We start from the raw sequence: 12836 nt of genomic DNA on the forward strand, positions 1-12836 counted from the left end.
TCTGGGACAAGCCCCTGTCAGGGGGACTTGCACCGTCGCAAACACCCGAGAACGTCGCCTCCCATACACCACATTTCCCGACCGCCTGCAAGGACGGGGGATTCGGTGCTGGGCTCGGTCCCGTTTCGCTCGCAGCTACTCGGGGAATCCCTGTTGGTTTCTTTTCCTCCGCTTAGTGATATGCTTAAATTCAGCGGGTTGTCTCGCCTGATCTGAGGTCGACAGCGGATACATTCGCTTCCATCAACTTCCTGCACGACCGCGTGCGCTCGCCCTACCAAGTGCGCCCGCAACCCTGTACAGGGCCACTTCTTCACAAGGCTGGCAATCGGCTTCCCCGCTGCACGCGTGCGGCGCACAACCGGTGTGACGTGGAAGTGACGGGACACGTTCGTAAACCCATCGCGAACCGAGTACGACGCCCTACCAAGTGCGCCCGCAACCCTGTACAGGGTCACATCTTCACAAGGCTGGCAAGCGGCATTCCGCTGCGCGCGTGCGTCGTCCGAGCAGTTGCGTGATAAACGACCGTGTCGAAAGCCCAAACACCGCCGAGGCCAGTCGCCGCCGCCGCAAGGGCAGCCACGCAGCCTGGCGAGAGGCATCGTCTCGTGTAGCGTCGCCCCCGCCCCAACTGGAGTGGCCCAGTTTTTTGAACGGGACGGGAACTGCGAAGCACTTAGACCGACGGCGGACTACGACGAGAACGCCTTAAGCTTCGCCAACGTTTCGCCAACTCGTGCGGGAGACTTTTTCCGCTTCGCGGCAAGTCGTCGCGCCGTGCTCTCCGCATCAACCGCGTACGCAGCGAACCGCAAACGTCGGGCGCAGCCTCCTCACCTCCCTGCGCTTTGCGCGCGAACGTTCCCTGTTCGCGCGGCAAAGCCTGGAGGAGGCACGGCCCCGCAGCGTGTTCGAGCGCCCGGTCTACGGGACACCCTGCTTACTTCGAGGGCAACAAGCGCAACGCAAGGCTGCGATCTCGCGCACTTTGCGCACGGCTGGAGAAGCTTTGCTGGCCGGCTTTCGCTCCTCGTGTTTACCGTGCGTTAAAGTTGCGCGTCCGTGGCTCTCGCAGCTCTTGCGCGCCCGGTCGCAGAGAGGAGTACGCAACCTCGACCGCACTTTCCCTGCAGGCTTCCTTCCGACTCGAAGTCCTGCGGCGGTCTCAACGAGGTGCCACATCCTCAATGCAGTCGGTCGCCCCCGTTTCGGTTGGGCTCTGGCACGACGGTCGCCACCGTCTCGCCCTTGAGTGGCCGCTGTTGGCGCTCGCTGTGAGGTGTTCAGCGTGCTGTCCGTGTTGCCGACGCGGTCAAAACGAGTCGACGGCTCACGTTCCCTTGTGCGCCGAAGGCTCTCTTGATATGTGATCCGACCCTCAGACAGACGAAGCCAAGGGAAGACCCAAGGCCGCAATGTGCGTTCAAAGAATCAGTGCTCAGTGTGTCCTGCAATTCACACCAAGTCTCGCAGCTGGCTGCGTTCTTCATCGACCCGAGAACCGAGTGATCCACCGCTTAGAGTCGTGAAAAAGTGTTTGTTCAATTCCGTACAGTCAAAACCAAACGTTTCTGGCACTCGGCCAAACAGTGGCCAAGAAGGGCGCTTTTCAGCGCACGCTTGGACTCCAAAACTCTGCCGCGCCTTTTTCGGCTGCCGCAAATCGAGCAAACGGTGTGTTTCGGACGGCGTTTCGCTTTCGCTACTTGCGAGTGCTTTCGTGGTCCACCCCTCTATAAATACTCGGGAGGCGTCGAAGCCGGTTCTCCAAGCCGGACCCGTAGGTATCGTTGTGTGCTCGCTCTCATTGGCCCGCCTAACCAGAAAATGCCTGCGGTACACCCATTTGGATAAGAGTGCACGCAGATGCGGGCCTCGACGGCTACACATTTCCTCGGGCGGCCGCCTCCCGGCCTCCGTGGAGCGCGGGATGCACGGTCCCATCGACAAGCCTCTCCCGTTTTTACCGTGGCGTCGCGGTTCACCACGGCAGGCGGGTCGGTCTCCTCCGCATAAAAAGGGGGACCCCCGCTTTTTGTTCCACGAAATCGCACAAGCTTTTTTCGCATCCACGGTTTGCCACCGCACACCAAAATGCCGATCCGGCTGCCTACTTTAGCCAACAGGTGGAGCCAGGCGCGCCGTACTTGCGCGGCACTTCCCACGTCCACCGAAGTCGGTGCCAAGGACCACTTTCGGCGCCGGAGCCGCGTACGAGCCTACTCGAGGCGGAAGAACGAAGCCAGCAAGGGCCTGGCCGCAAGTGCGTTCAATTGTCGGGACGTCCAAGTCCCTCGTTCTTCCGTGCTTCCTCTTTCGGCAAGTCGTTGCGGCACCTTCCCAAAGCGCGCAGACCCGCTAATCGCGACGAGCGCGACGTGGCCGTGCCGCCTTTCCCTCGGCAGCAAGCAAAACGCCTGGCAACGTCGACGCTCCCCTAACCGCGATCTCGCACCGTGTTTCGTGTGGCGAATTCAAAAGCCGGCCGGCGCTGCTGCAACCATTACGGTCGGTACGCATACGCCGCGGAGGGCGGGACGGTCATCGGAGCGTGCGGTTCCTCCATCGAGTACTGCGCACCTCGGCCGTCGCATCGCCGTGCCATGACCGGCCGCGCGTCAACGCGAACCGGTGCCAGCGAGATCCCTCGCCTGCAAGAACCGACCGGCAGCCTCCGTCACCCGAGGACGCGGAGGCGCTTGCCGCGGACGGCGGGACGGTATGCACTGGTGCACAGCGGACCCGTCACATCGCCAGTTCCTTGACCGACCGCCGACGCTTGTGCCGTTCCTCTCGTACTTGGCAGTCGCCGCGCGATTGTCGGGTCTCGTTCTTGCACGCTCGAACGGTCGGGAGGGCACTCGGCTGGCGTTTCGGGAACGCGCAGCCTCGCCTTCTACCGACGTAACCACGACTCGCCGTTCGCGCTCCGCCGCTCCTGTTTACAGTACTAGGCGGTCCCGCAGCGGTCGGGTCGCGCATTTCGAGCGCTTCGAGCCACGGTGCTGTGGCGGGTCGAAAGCCGACCTATGAGTGCGTTGCGCCGTTTGTACCCGCGTCCGCCACCTGGCCGACCGTCCAAGGTCGCGGTGTTGGCGTCCGCTGGGCGCAACAATTTGTCACGGGGTGCCGCTCCACATTCAGGCAGCCCCGTGGGGAAAAGCCGACCCCGCGTCCAAACGGGGTCAGCGGCAGAAAGTGTCGGGCGCAGACGCAGCTGAGGCGCTCACCCTTCACAATCCGTTAATGATCCTTCCGCAGGTTCACCTACGGAAACCTTGTTACGACTTTTACTTCCTCTAAATGATCAAGTTTGGTCATCTTTCCAACAGACCGGCGCAACCGAAAGGCCGCGCCGGACATCGGTCCGAAGACCTCACTAAATCATTCAATCGGTAGTAGCGACGGGCGGTGTGTACAAAGGGCAGGGACGTAATCAACGCGAGCTTATGACTCGCGCTTACTGGGAATTCCTCGTTCAAGGGGAACAATTGCAAGCCCCTATCCCAATCACGAAAGAAGTTCCACGGGTTACCCAGTCTTTTCAGACAGGGATAAAGACACGCTGCTTCCTTCAGTGTAGCGCGCGTGCGGCCCCGGACATCTAAGGGCATCACAGACCTGTTATTGCTCTGTTTCGTGCGGCTAGGAGCCGCTTGTCCCTCTAAGAAGGTTGTAAGGTGCTGGGAACCCCGCACCTATTTAATAGGCTAGAGTCTCGTTCGTTATCGGAATTAACCAGACAAATCGCTCCACCAACTAAGAACGGCCATGCACCACCATCCACCGAATCAAGAAAGAGCTCTCAATCTGTCAATCCTCCCAGTGTCCGGGCCGGGTAAGTTTTCCCGTGTTGAGTCAAATTAAGCCGCAGGCTCCACTCCTGGTGGTGCCCTTCCGTCAATTCCTTTAAGTTTCAGCTTTGCAACCATACTTCCCCCGGAACCCAAATACTTTGGTTTCCCGGAAGCTGCCCGCCGAGTCATTTGAGTAACTCAGGCGGATCGCTGGTTGGCATCGTTTATGGTCAGAACTAGGGCGGTATCTGATCGCCTTCGAACCTCTGACTTTCGTTCTTGATCAATGAAAACATTCTTGGCAAATGCTTTCGCAGTAGTTCGTCTTGCGACGGTCCAAGAATTTCACCTCTAGCGCCGCAATACGAATGCCCCCGTCCGTCCCTCTTAATCATTACCTCGTATTCCAAAAACCAACAGAACAGAAACGAGGTCTTGTTCTATTATTCCATGCAAGTTTATTCAGGCGACTCGCCTGCGTTGAGCACTCTAATTTTTTCAAAGTAAAAGCACCGGCCATCTCGAGGCACACAATGAAGTGCACCAAGAAAGAACCGGCATGATGTTCAGTCCGAGCCGTCGCATCGGGTAGATGCACTACTCGTCTGGAACTGAGATCCAACTACGAGCTTTTTAACCGCAGCAGCTTTAGTATACGCTATTGGAGCTGGAATTACCGCGGCTGCTGGCACCAGACTTGCCCTCCAATTGATCCTCGTTAAAGGATTTAGAGTGTACTCATTTCAATTACGGGGCCTCAAAAGAGTCCCGTATTGTTATTTTTCGTCACTACCTCCCCGTGCCGGGAGTGGGTAATTTGCGCGCCTGCTGCCTTCCTTGGATGTGGTAGCCGTTTCTCAGGCTCCCTCTCCGGAATCGAACCCTGATTCTCCGTTACCCGTAACAACCATGGTAAGCAAGTAACCTACCATCGAAAGTTGATAAGGCAGACACTTGAAAGAAACGTCGCCGGCTCGTGGCCATGCGATCAGCACAAAGTTATCCAGAGTCACCACACAATACGGGCCGAAACCCGATCGATCTTGGTCTAATAAAAGCACCCGTTACCCAAAGGGCTCCAGGCTCACTGCATGTATTAGCTCTAGAATTGCCACAGTTATCCAAGTAGGAAGAAACGATCTAAGGAACCATAACTGATTTAATGAGCCATTCGCGGTTTCGCCTTATTTCGGCATGTACTTAGACATGCATGGCTTAATCTTTGAGACAAGCATATGATTACTGGCAGGATCAACCAGGTAATCGTTCGACTGCGCGTCCGTCCTCGCCTTCGGCGGGCCGGACGCAGTCTGTGTGCGGCGGAGGCCACCTTCAGGCGCCCCAACACGCTTATTTTGCACTCCGAGATGACGGCGTTCGAGCTCGCTACGGCACAACCTTCCCGAAAGACGAGTGGGAGCCGTGCGGCAAGAAGCACGTTCATGCTCGCTCTTTTTCGTTGCATCGACTCGGTCGCGCCGTGCGGGTTGCCCAAGCCCGCTGCACTGTCGGTGGACCGGCCGGAACTAGCAACGGAGCCGAGACTGCAAAGCCGCCAGACGACGGGTCACGCCCGCGTCTTCGGCGCTTTCGCATCTGAATCGCCCGAGGACGACACGGAACACACCTCGATATCGTGGTAAAACGGCACCGTCCGACAACCAGCCCCTAACGCATCAAGCGGATGAGGCTGCAGACGACTGCCGTGGATTCCCCTGGAGCAGACCCGAGGACACGCTTGACGAGGCCGAAGCCCGCCGCATATCAGACACCCGGTCGCTTTCGCGTACGCCGCTCACGAGAACCCCCACATAATAGCAGCGATAAGTACCCAGACCTCCTTGGGCACTAATACGAGCGTACTCGAGAAAATTTCACCGCGGGTGTGCCCCGAAACGTGTGGCACGTTGAGCGTGCCACAAGTCTACGTCGCTCTCAAACCCGCCGAGGTCGTAGAATTTGCGACCCTACTCACGAAATTCCCACCGAGGATACGGCCGCAAACGTACCGCACCTTGGGTAGGCCACGAGTTTGTGCAACACTACGCTGACGGCACAGCACCGAGGTCGTGCGCGCACGCACGGGAAAATTCCGCCGCGGTTTCTGCCGAAAACGTGAGGCACCACGACTCTCCGCAAGTTCGCGTCGACTGCGAAAGACCGAAGTCGTGAACGACGTGTCCGCTACTCGCCGCCGACACGCTGGACACCAAACGCACAACGACTCGACGGCGTCGTAGAGGCCCACGACGCGGTTTTCCTTAACGACGTCTCGGCGTGGCACCGACAGGTTAGAACGGCCGACCAACGTTCCCTGTCCGCCGTTCGGCTCAGTCGAAGGGCTCGGCGACTTCGGCAACGCTGCGAAGCCGCACGGTGACGCACGCCATGTCCCCATTTTTTTTTTTCTTTCTGCGTCTGCCGGGGTGCCCCTATAATAGCAGCGATAAGCACCCAGACCGCCGTGGGTCGCTCGCCCCGGCTGACGTGGTTTTTCGTACTCCTGCGGCGGTCGCCGTCAAGCACGTCCAAATACGCTACTTTCGTGGGCGCATTCACGCTCTTTCGCTTCGCCGGAGTGCCAGCACTCACTCTGCCAAAAACGGCGAACATCCGAGCGGCGGTTCCCACTTTTGCGTCGGCGTCGCAAACCCCGCCCCGGCAGACGAGGTTTGCCGTACTCGTGCGACGGTGGCCGGCGGGCACGTCGAAAGACGCCGATATCGTGCGCGAATTGGCGCACCTTGGCTTCACCGGAGTGCCGCCACTGACTCCTCCAAAAACGGCGAAGATCCGAGCGGCGCTTCCCACTTTCGCATCGGCGTCCCGAACTCCGCCCCGGCTGACGCGGTTTACCGTACTCGTGCGACGGTCGCCGGCGAGCACGTGGAAAGACGCCGATATCGTGCCCGAATCGGCTCCGTTCGGCTTCGCCGGAGTGCCAGCACTGGCTCGGCGAAAGACGACGAACATCCGAGCGACGGTTCTCACTATTGCGTACGCGTCGCAAACCCCGCCCCGGCAGACGCACTTTGCCGTACTCGTGCGACGGTCGCCGGCGAGCACGTAGAAAGACGCCGATATCGTGCCGGAATCGGCCCCGTTTGGCTTCGCCGGAGTGCCAGCACTCACTCGGCCACAAACGGCGAACATCCGAGCGGCGGTTCCCACTTAGCCGTCGGCGTCCCGAACTCCGCCCCGGCAGACGCGGTTGCCGAGCTCGTGCGACTAGCGACCGCGAAGCCGTCTCGCGACGCCGCTTTCGTGCGCGGCTCCCACTGCGACCTGGGTCACTGTGATGCAGGGTTCTTGTTGCTGATTTGTTTTTCTCCCGGGCTGAGCCTCAGAGAGTTTTGTTAATAAGGACAAAGCCGTTCGGTTTTCAAGAAACACACAAAAAGTTTAATTGAAAAGTAAAAAGGCAAAGATTCCTCACAAAACAAAACACTTAATAAACAGTTGACTGGACATGACGAAACACATCTGTAAACACCCAACAAAAACGTTCAAAGTCAGTAACTAAACCTAACGTTCGAAAGGGGCTGAGTGATGGGAGTAGCGCAAGATATCTGTTCGGTCTCACCCACACGCTGAATTCCGCCGACGATGAGCAAACCGGAACGCGGTGATTCCGGCTTCAGGACGCGGGCAGGACGGGGATGAAGGAACGCTGGCTGCTGACGACACGTCGAGAAACCAGGCCGGAACGTGGTGGCTCTGGCTTTAGGAGTGTGGACCCGTCTGTGACGAGAGAACGCAGGCTGGTGGTGACGCGTCAGAGAACCAGGGTCGACCTAGTCAAGCAGCTGGGCGCACAGCTCGGGCCCGGAGCCCGACGGCTGTAGCTCGCCTGCCGGAACCAAAGTCCGCAGGCCCTGGAAAGGAGTTCAGGACCGGATGGCCACGGTCCTTTGGAGCGGGAACACGACGGCAGGAGGCCCCGGCCGGTTGAAGACCTGCAGGCTCGGGTCCTACGCCCGACGGCCCATCTTCAGCGCCCGGTCCGGTGACGACCTTCCGCTTGCCCCGTCTTCTTCGAACTCCCCTTGCTCTGGTCTCCCCAGGCTCCTGCTTCAGCTCTGGCCCACTTGTCTCGTTCTGATTGGCCTTTCAAAACTCCGTGGTGATCAGCCATTGGCCCTTGTTTTCTTTATGGTCTTGGATGCTTGCGCTCCACGCTCTCACGTGTACCGGTCCTCGGCGTCGTCGTTGTTCAGGCGACCCAGCACGTGCACTCGGTCATCCTTTAATTTCGCGCACTTTTCGAAGGCGCGCACTTTGAACGCGCACCACACATCACATACGCCCCCCTTTCATTCAAGTTTTTTTTTTTTTAGAAAAAAAAACTGCCGATGAGTGCGCGTTCTGCACTACGTCACAATTAAACCACATATTTGCACCACGCAGTTCAACACATCACCGGGCTACAGTTCGCTACATCGTCCAAATGTCCACACTTAAACTTTAGATTCACCCAATTGCATTTAAAAGTTCTGAAACCCGGAATAAACCTTTTTACTACAAAATCGACTATGGACAAAGCTACTTGTGTCCGCATCTAAAAGTCGAAGTCCAGAAAGAGCTACCGGTTTTCTAACCCTACACTCAGGTTATCGCGTCCCAAACCAGACGCACTGCCCTTCTCGCACGTTTCGAAAGTAACTGTGGCAAACATGCTTTTATGCACTTTCGCTGAAACGCGTGTCTGCGCCCCCGCCGGCCACATGAACGCTTACCGGTCACAGAGGAACAGGGCGCGGTCTCGAGCCGTCGGCGTCGACACGAAACGCACTGAGACACGAATGTCCAAATGCCACAATCTCTCACACAAATGCTTTCTTTTAATTCACCATCTAATGAACACAAGCTCGGGGTGCCCTCAGCAAGCCCAAACGCTCCGACAAGCGTGTGAGGTTCCTGGATTCTTGAGAAGGGATGCCGTTGTGCTCGGTCATTATACAGCTCATCTTGAGTGGACTTAATTATAGGTTCAAAACCAATCACGTTCTCAGGTTCAAGACCCTGTCTGGCATTCTCCATACCTACTATCGAGCCCACCTCCGATTCGATACTGTTTATTTTGAAGAGTGCTTCAGCACTCCCATCGTGTTTTCTCGGACAAATAGCAGTTACGCTATCCTGTGAACTAGAATCCCCTCTCTCTCTGAGTGAGATATACGTATGGTCTAGGACCATTGACGTGGTGCCTGCTGCTACCTCTGTCGGTACAAAACAATCAGTGGCCACTATATCAGAGCCTTCATGGCATTCGCTGCCATCTTCCCAATGACGTTCTAGCGCTCCTTCCATGGAGCTATTGAGAGGTAGCCCTACCCCTTCCCGAAATGTGCTCGGCCTCTGAGACGTTCTGATACACACCTCATTCTGAATGGAGCTTCTTCGTTCCCTGCTATCGAAGCTTTGCTCCACAACATTTTCCACAGCTTCTAGGTCGCCCATATCCAGGCGCTCTTCTTCATAGGTGCTTGGCCTCTCAGAGGTCCCCAAGCAGCTAACGGAAGTAATATGTTCCCAGCCAGAGAAGCTTTCCGTCGCTTCAACAAACTCCTCATGACTCCTGCCTTCTTGGCTGTCCACCTCTCTGCCTTCCTCTATCTGAGCTTCTCGCTCCGAAGTAAGGCTGTCGCGAGGTTCGAGGCCAACCTTGCAGGAATCGACTTCCCTCCAGCAAACGCTGCTATCGGAGCAAACATTCACCGCTTGCTCGACCTTCTGCATCGCCAGCTGCCCCCTTTTCGCCATCGCAAGCTCGAGTCGCCGCTCGAAGTCCACCCTCTCTAATTGGAGCTGCTGCTTCAGTATGCGTGTCTCCAGTTCGAGCTGTTTTTCTTTTTCGCGCGTCTCGAGCTCAAGCTGCTCCTTCTTGGCCTGCGTCTCCCGTTCCAACTGTTCCTTTCGAGCTTCTCGTTCCGCAGCCCGTTGCTCACGCTCCCTCTCCATCCGCTCCTCGTACCATACTCTAAACTCCGCTCCCGTCAGTCCCATTTTATCCGCCAACTCAATTAACTCCCACGTGTTCGTCATCGTGTTAACCGCGTCAAAAAATCTACTGGAAAAACAAACGACTTTGTCCTGTCGCGGACGCCAATTTGTGATGCAGGGTTCTTGTTGCTGATTTGTTTTTCTCCCGGGCTGAGCCTCAGAGAGTTTTGTTAATAAGGACAAAGCCGTTCGGTTTCCAAGAAACACACAAAAAGTTTAATTGAAAAGTAAAAAGGCAAAGATTCCTCACAAAACAAAACACTTAATAAACAGTTGACTGGACATGACGAAACACATCTGTAAACACCCAACAAAAACGTTCAAAGTCAGTAACTAAACCTAACGTTCGAAAGGGGCTGAGTGATGGGAGTAGCGCAAGATATCTGTTCGGTCTCACCCACACGCTGAATTCCGCCGACGATGAGCAAACCGGAACGCGGTGATTCCGGCTTCAGGACGCGGGCAGGACGGGGATGAAGGAACGCTGGCTGCTGACGACACGTCGAGAAACCAGGCCGGAACGTGGTGGCTCTGGCTTTAGGAGTGTGGACCCGTCTGTGACGAGAGAACGCAGGCTGGTGGTGACGCGTCAGAGAACCAGGGTCGACCTAGTCAAGCAGCTGGGCGCACAGCTCGGGCCCGGAGCCCGACGGCTGTAGCTCGCCTGCCGGAACCAAAGTCCGCAGGCCCTGGAAAGGAGTTCAGGACCGGATGGCCACGGTCCTTTGGAGCGGGAACACGACGGCAGGAGGCCCCGGCCGGTTGAAGACCTGCAGGCTCGGGTCCTACGCCCGACGGCCCATCTTCAGCGCCCGGTCCGGTGACGACCTTCCGCTTGCCCCGTCTTCTTCGAACTCCCCTTGCTCTGGTCTCCCCAGGCTCCTGCTTCAGCTCTGGCCCACTTGTCTCGTTCTGATTGGCCTTTCAAAACTCCGTGGTGATCAGCCATTGGCCCTTGTTTTCTTTATGGTCTTGGATGCTTGCGCTCCACGCTCTCACGTGTACCGGTCCTCGGCGTCGTCGTTGTTCAGGCGACCCAGCACGTGCACTCGGTCATCCTTTAATTTCGCGCACTTTTCGAAGGCGCGCACTTTGAACGCGCACCACACATCACAGTCACCCGAGGTCGACGAGCAAAAAAGAATGTCGAAAAAATTTTTTTTTTTTTGCGTCTGCCGGGGTGCCCCTATAATAGCAGCGATAAGCACCCAGACCGCCATGGGTCGCTCGCCCCGGCTGACGTGGTTTTTCGTTTTCCTGCGGTGGTCGTCGTCAAGCACGTCCAAACACGCCACTTTCGTGGGCGCATTCGCGCTCTTTCGCTTCGCCGGAGTGCCAGCACTCACTCTGCCAAAAACGGCGAACATCCTAGTGGCGGTTCCCACTTTTGCGTCGGCGTCGCCAACCCCGCCCCGGCATACGCGGTTTGCCGTACTCGTGCGGCGGTGGCCAGCGGGCACGTCGAAAGACACCGATATCGTGCGCGAGTCGATGCTTCTTGGTCTCGCAGGAGGGCCGCCACTCACTCCTGCAAAAACGGCGAAGATCCGAGCGGCGCTTCCCACTTTTTCGTCGGCATCGCAAACCTCGCCCCGGCAGACGCGCTTTGCCGTACTCGTGCGACGGTCGCCGGCGAGCACGTCGAAATACGCCGATATCGTGCCCGAATCGGCCCCGTTTCGCTTCGCCGGAGTGCCAGCACTCACTCGGCCAAAAACGGCGAACATCCGAGCAGCGGTACCCACTTAGCCGTCGGCATCCCGAACTCCGCGCCGGCTGACGCGGTTGCCGAGCTCGTGCGACTAGCGACCGCGAACGCGTCTCGCGACGCCGCTTTCGTGCGCGGCTCCCATTGCGACCTGGGTTACCCGAGCTCGACCAGCAAAAAAGAAGGTCGAAAAAAAATTTTTTTTTTCTGCGTCTGCCGGGGTGCCCCTATAATAGCAGCGATAAGCACCCAGACCGCCGTGGGTCGCTCGCCCCGGCTGACGTGGTTTTTCGTACTCCTGCAGCGGTCGCCGTCAAGCACGTCCAAATACGCCACTTTCGTGGGCGCTTTCGCGCTCTTTCGCGTCGCCGGTGTGCCAGCACTCACTCTGCCAAAAACGGCCAACATCCGAGCGGCGGTTCCCACTTTTGCGTCGGCGTCGTAAACCCCGCCCCGGCAGACGCGGTTTGCCCTACTCGTGCGACGGTCGCCGGCGAGCGCGTCGAAAGACGCCGATATCGTGCGCTAATTGGCGCTCCTTGGCTTCTCCGGAGTGCCGCCACTCACTCCTCCAAAAACGGCGAAGATCCGAGCGGCGTTCTCCACTTTCGCATCGGCGTCCCGAACTCCGCCCGGGCTGACGCGGTTTACCGTACTCGTGCGACGGTCGCCGCCGGGCACGTCGAAAGACGCCGATATCGTGCCGTAATCGGCCCCGTTTGGCTTCGCCCGAGTGCCAGCACTCACTCGGCCAAAAACGGCGAACATCCGAGCAGCGTTTCCCACTTTCGCATCGGCGTCCCGAAGCCCGCCCCGGCAGACGCGGTTTGCCCTACTCGAGCGACGGTCGCCGGCGATCACGTCGAAAGGCGCCGAATTCGTGCACGAATCGATGCTTCTTGGTCTCGCAGGAGGGCCGCCACTCACTCCTGCAAAAACGGCGAAGATCCGAGTTGCGCTTCCCACTTTTTCGTCGGCGTCCCGAACTACGCCCCGGCTGACGCGGTTTACCGTACTCGTGCGACGGTCGCCGGCGGGCACTTCAAAATACGCCGATTTCGTGGGCGCATTCACGCTGTTTCGCTTCCCCGGAGTGCCAACACTCACTCTGCCGAAAGCGGCGATCATCCGAGCGGCGGTTCCCACTTTTGCGTCGGCTTCGCAAACGGCGCCCCGGCAGACGCGCTCGTGCGACGTACTCGTGCGACGGTCGCCGGCGAGCACGTCGAAAGACGCCGATATCGTGCTCGAATCGACCCCGTTTCGCTTCGCCGGAGTGCTGCCAGTCACGGCGCAGAAAACGGCGAACAAGTGTTTTTTTTTTT

The 12836-nt window shown here is 58.1% G+C and overlaps 3 non-coding genes across 3 annotated transcripts in view; all 3 read right to left on the reverse strand.

Moving 5' to 3' along the window:
- LOC142791637 (large subunit ribosomal RNA) overlaps window positions 1-221 on the reverse strand; it is a 3958-nt gene extending 3737 nt beyond the window's left edge. The window contains exon 1 of the ribosomal RNA XR_012890341.1: window positions 1-221. This exon is cut by the window's left edge and continues 3737 nt beyond it. This is a non-coding gene — a ribosomal RNA (large subunit ribosomal RNA).
- Window positions 222-1375: 1154 nt separating this feature from the next.
- LOC142791673 (5.8S ribosomal RNA) lies at window positions 1376-1528 on the reverse strand. The gene has a single exon (XR_012890370.1). It is a non-coding gene; the product is annotated as a 5.8S ribosomal RNA (ribosomal RNA).
- A 1719-nt stretch (window positions 1529-3247) lies between these two features.
- Window positions 3248-5062, reverse strand: LOC142791666 (small subunit ribosomal RNA). The gene has a single exon (XR_012890363.1). It is a non-coding gene; the product is annotated as a small subunit ribosomal RNA (ribosomal RNA).
- Between the last annotated feature and the right edge of the window lie 7774 nt (window positions 5063-12836).

This window comes from Rhipicephalus microplus, unplaced genomic scaffold (genome assembly GCF_043290135.1).
Source record: "Rhipicephalus microplus isolate Deutch F79 unplaced genomic scaffold, USDA_Rmic scaffold_181, whole genome shotgun sequence".
Classification (NCBI taxonomy): domain Eukaryota; kingdom Metazoa; phylum Arthropoda; class Arachnida; order Ixodida; family Ixodidae; genus Rhipicephalus; species Rhipicephalus microplus.